Source organism: Hyaena hyaena, unplaced genomic scaffold, assembly GCF_003009895.1.
Source record: "Hyaena hyaena isolate Hyena2069 unplaced genomic scaffold, ASM300989v1 scaffold_244, whole genome shotgun sequence".
NCBI lineage: Eukaryota > Metazoa > Chordata > Mammalia > Carnivora > Hyaenidae > Hyaena > Hyaena hyaena.
Window position 1 is genome coordinate 1265461 of NW_024080876.1, and position 5829 is coordinate 1271289.

The 5829-nt window shown below is 38.1% G+C and overlaps 1 pseudogene; it reads right to left on the minus strand.

Moving 5' to 3' along the window:
- Positions 1-576: 576 nt before the first annotated feature.
- LOC120239983 lies at positions 577-2399 on the minus strand (annotated as a pseudogene).
- Between the last annotated feature and the right edge of the window lie 3430 nt (positions 2400-5829).

The following is a 5829-nucleotide window of genomic DNA, read 5'->3' on the forward strand; positions in this document are numbered from 1 at the left end:
TGGATTTTTTATTCTCATAGTGCCTATAAAAGTTATCTTCACACTAACCTATAGTCCATTAAGTCTGCAATTGCATTATGCCTAAAAAATGTACATACCTTAATTAAAAAATGCTTTATTGTTAAAAAAAAAAATGCTAACCATCATCTGAGCTTTCAGCGAGCCATCATCTTTTTGTTGGTGGAGGGCCTTGCCTTGATGTTGACTAATTGGGATGGTAGTTGCTGAAGGCTGGGGTGGCTGTGGCCATTTTTTTCTTGTTTGACTATAGTTGACACATGTTACATTAGATTCAGGTGTACAACTTGGTGATTTGACAGGTTGACATGTTTTGCTATGTTCCCAACAGTGTAGCTACCATCTGTCTCATTACGTCACTATTACAGTATCATTGACTGTGTTCCTTATATTCTGCTTTTTATTCTCATGACTTATTCATTCCATAACTGGAAGCCTGTATCTCTCACTCCCCTTCACCTCTTTTGTTCACTCCAAAATCCCTCCTCTCTGGTATCCATCAGTTTGTTTTCTGTATTAATAGGGCAGTTTCTTAGAATAAGACAACAATGTTGTGTGCTACACCAAGTGACTATTCATTTCACCAACAGTTTCTCTGTAGCATGGCAATGCTGTTTGGTTTCATTTTACCCACAGTAGAGCTTCTTTCAACATTGGAGTCCGCCTTCTTAACCCCCACCACTGATTTATCAAGTTTATGGAATATTCCAAATCTACTCTTGTCGCTTCAACAATCTTCACAGTGTCTTCATCAGGAGTAGGTTGCATCTCAAGAAACAACTTTCTTTGCTCAGCCATGAGAATCAAATCCTCATTCTTTTCAGTTTGATCATGTGATTCCAGGAATTCAGTCACATTTTCAGGCTCCGCTTCTAATTCTAGTTCTCTTGCTATTTCCATCACATTTCCAGTTACTTCCTCTACTAAAGTCTTGAATCCCTCAAGGTCATCCATGAGGGCTGAATCAACTTCTTGCAAACTCCAGTTAATGTTGATATTTTGACCTCTTCCTATGAATCAAGAATGTTCTTAATGGCATTTAGAATGGTGAATTTTTTCCTGAAGATTTTCAATTGACTTTGCCCGGATCCATTAAAAGAATCACCATGCATGGCAGCAATAGCATTACAAAATATATTTCTTAAACAAGAAGATTTGAAAGTCAAAATCGCTCTTTGATCCATGGACTACAGAATGGATGCTGTGTGAGCAGGCATGAAAATAACGTTAATCTCATTGTGAATATCCATTAGAGCTCTTGAGTGACCAGGTTCACTGTCAATGAGCAGTCATATTTTGAAAGGAATCTTTTTTTCTGCACCATAGTCTCTAAATAGTTTAAAATATTCAGTAAACCATGTTGTAAACAGATGTGCTTTATTGTTCCATTTTTCATATAATTCTGTAAAGCCCTAGGATATTTGGACTGGTCAATAAGCATTGGCTTCAACTTAAAATCATTAGCTGCATTAACTCCTAACAAGAGAGTCATGCTATCTTTTAAAGCTTTGAAGCTAGGCATTCACTTCGCTCTAGCTAGGTTAAATCCTAGATGACATCTTCCAATAGAAAGTTGTTTTGTGTACATTGAAAATCTATTGTTTAAGGAAGCCCCCTTCATTAGTTATCTGAACTAGATCTTCTGGATAACTTACTGCCACTTCTATATCAGCACCTGCTGCTTCACCTTTCACCTTCTGTTATTAAGATGGCTTCTTTCCTTAAATCCCACAAGCCAACCTCTGTCAGCTTTCAGCTTCACTTAGCAGCTTTGTCACCTCTCTCTGCCTTCATAGAATGGAAGAGAATTAGAGCCTTACTCTGAGTTAGGTTTTAGCCTAAAGTAATATTGTGGATAGTTGTTCTGTCCAGACCATAAAAACTCTCTCCATATCAGCAATGAGGGCATTTCACTTTACTACCATTCATGTGCTCACTGGAGTAGCACTTAAAATTTTCTTCAAGAACTTTTCCTTTGCATTCACATCTGGGCTAACTGCTGCAAGAGACCTGGCTTTTAGCTTATCTCAGCTTTCTTTCTTTTTGTTTTTCATTTTTTAAAGTTTATTTATTTATTTTTGAAAGAAAGAGTGAGCAATCAGGGGAGGGGAAGAGAGAGAGAGAGGAGTATCCCAAGCAGGTTCTACATTGCCAGCACAGAAGCTGATCTGGGGCTCAAACTCAAGAACTGTGAGATCATAACCTGAGCCAATGTCAAGAGTGAAACACTTAACTAACTGAGCCACTCAGGTGCCCCCATCTTAATTTTCAACATGCCTTCCTCTCTAAGCTTTGTATTTGCACAAATTTGTAACATTTCTAGGCTTTGTATTAAAGTGAGAGATGTGACTTTTCCTTCAACTTGAGCACTCAGAGGCCATTGTAGAATTCTTAATTGGCCTAATTTCAATATTCCTGTGTTTCAGGGAATAGGAAGACCAAAGGGGAGGGAGAGGGATGGGGGATGATGTTCAGTAGAAGAGTCAGAACTCACACATTTGTAGACTATGTTTGCCATGTTAAATGGGCATGGTTGGTGACACACCAAAACAATTACAAGAGCAATATCAAAGATCACTGATCACAAATCAAAATAATAAATGAAAAAGTTTGAAAGGCTGCAAGAATTACCAAAAGGTAACACTGAGACACAAAGTGAGAAAATGCTATTGGGAAAATGGTGCTGATAGACTTGCTCAGTTCAGGGTTGCCAAAAACCTTTAATTTGTAACAAATATAATATTTGTGAAGCACAATAAAATGAGATTTGCCTATATAGTGTCAGCTTCTCACAGTTTTTTACTTCATATAGTTCTGCGAGGTATAAAAAATGTCCGCAAAAGGGCAAAGAATCCAGCAAGTGTATTGTGGAAGCCTGTCAGCAACTTGAACATGAAAGAGTTCAGAAAGCATCAAGGTTAAAGTGTGAATGTGGTTCAACCAAATATATTTATCTGTTCACTAGAAAGGTGAGAGAGGAGGATCATGCCAAGAGTATAATAGGGGCGCCTGGGTGGCTTAGTCGGTTAAGCGTCCGACTTTCGCTTAGGTCATGATCTCACGGTTCGTGGGTTCGAGCCCCACGTCGGGCTCTGTGCTGACTGTCAGCTCAGAGCCTGGGGCCTGTTTCAGTCTGTGACTCCCTCTCTCTGACCCTCCCCTGTTCACGCTGTCTCTCTCTCTCTCTCTCCTAGAAATAAATAAGACATTTAAAAAAAAAAGAGTATAATATTATATTGCGCTGGGATCACTTTTGTACAATTTCCATAATTACTCCTCAGTTAGAAGGATTATATATCTTCCATAATATTTCTTAAGTCTTGTGATAAAATAAAACACTTGTAAAACACAAAACCTTTCAACCTTTGAAAGTGGCCTTTGAAGTACCACTTTCTATATTCTAAAAATTCTCAGCTTTCATATGTTTTTTAAATATATAATTTGAATATTTACCATTTTGACATAAGACATCTGTGGAAATTTGTGAGGGACAAGTTGATTTGTCTTTTATTGGTAGACTTAGCTTTACATCTTTTTATATTAATTACACATTTCTATAGGGGAAAGACTGAATCAAAGACATTCTTTTTTTAAATTTATTTTTAATTTTTTTAATTTTTATTTTTTTTAAGTTTATTTATTTATATATTTATTATACAAATAGTTTATTGTCAAGTTGGTTTCCATATAACACCCAGTGCTCATCCCCACAAGTGCCCTCCTCCATGCCCATCACCCCCCTTCCCCCCCATACCCATCAGTTCTCAGTTTGTTCTCATCATTCAAGAGTCCCTCATGGTTTGCCTCTCTCCCTTTCCCCCACCATTTCCCCCCTTCTTCTCCCCCATGGTAATCAGTTAAGTTCCTCCTAATCCTCCTATACGTGCAAACATATGATATTTGTCCTTCTCTGCCTGACTTATTTCGCTCAGCATAACACCCTCAAGGTCCATCCATGTTGCTACACATGGCCAGATTTCATTGTTTCTCATTGCCATGGAGTATTCCATGGTATAGATAAACCACATCTTCTTGATCCATTCATCTGTTGATGGACACTTAGGCTCTTTCCATGTTTTGGCTATTGTGGAGAGTGCTGCTATGAACATTGAGGTACACGTGCTCCTATGCATCAGCACTCCTATATCCCTTGGGTAAATTCCTAGCAGTGCTATTGCTGGGTCCTAGGGGAGTTCTATTGTTAATTTTTTGAGGAACCTCCACACTGTTTTCCAGAGGGGCTGCATTAGTTTACATTCCCACCAACAGTGTAGGAGGGTGCCCGTTTCTCCACATCCTCGTCATGAATCAAAGAATTTCTGTTTAGAGTTCGATTTCCAGGTAGCTAAGGTATATTTGAATATAGCCTAACAATTTTGGCAAAAACTTGCTTCAATTCTTCCATGTTTTGTGTATATGAATGAATCACTAACTTGTCTATTATTATTGCTTTCAGGTAAGAATTCAAACAGTTAGTTTTTGTGGTTTTACTTAATTACTTGACATTAAACATAGGTAGAAACCTTCTTATTTGATGTAATCAGGGTGAGAGGTTGCAACTGAGTAATTGAAAACACCTGTTTAAACCAGAGAATCATTTAAATATTTATAAAATTTCAATATTTTAATTTAAATAAATGACCGCATATGTATTTACCAACATTTTGACTTCTGCCTGAGGTTTTTTATTTGAATATGAGTCTGTCGACTAGATATTGACTAATCTTTCCTGCACTACCCACACCTCAAGTGCATCTCATTTGGTTTATGTTAATGTAGGCACTATACTTAAAGAAGCCCATAAGACAATCTAAGTAAAGAATTTTTTTAGATATTTTCCCCTCCTCTAGTCTTTTAAAATCATCTTCCTCACATAATTCAATAGTATTTTATTTTGTTTTTAAATATTTCTTTATTTTTGAGAGAAAGAGAGAGAGAGAGGAAGAGAGAGAGAGGCAGGGACAGAGGATCGGAAGCAGGGTCCACCTGACAGCAGAGAGCCCAGTGTGAGGATCGAACCCACAAGCTGTGAGATGTGAGATCACTACCTGAGCTAAAGTTGGACACTCAACCAACTGAGCCACCCAGGCATCCCAATTCAATAGTATTTTAAAACCAAATTACTTAGAATTTTTTTTTAATGTTTATTTATTTTTGAAAGAAAGAGAGAGAGAAAGAGACAGGGGTGTGGGGAGGGGCATAGAGAGAGATTCACAGAATCCAAAGCTGTCAGCACAGAACCTGACTTGGGGCTCTAACCCACAAACAATGAGATCATGACCTGAGCCAAAGTTGGACACAACTGACTGAGCCACCCACGTGCCCCAAAACCAAATTACTTTTTATTATTTTTTAAAAAGAATTTCACTTGGTTTTCATAGAAACAACTCACTTTTTGTACACATTTGACTTGTTTATGTAATATTTATTTGGATTGCCTAATAAACTAATACATAAAATAATTAATTAAGAAAATTAGTACAAAAGATGTGTGAAGGAGACAAGTGAGAATTGCAGGCCCACCATTTGACAGGTAGTTGAGCCTAAGAGAACTGAGGAGAGCCTGTCAGCCACACCCTTTAAAACGGGAAATTTTCTCAAGGGAATGGGGAGAATCTCGTATCTATTGATCTGGACAGTTACCTAGAAGATAGTAGGTTAGGGAGTTTTGGGTGCAGAGGTCCATGGTATTAGATGAGATCCTGTGTGTGGAGATGATTCAGAAATGCCTACACTTCAAATGCCGGGGCGCCTGGGTGGCTCAGTCAGTTGAGGGTCCGACTTCAGCTCAGGTCATGATCTCGCGGTTCG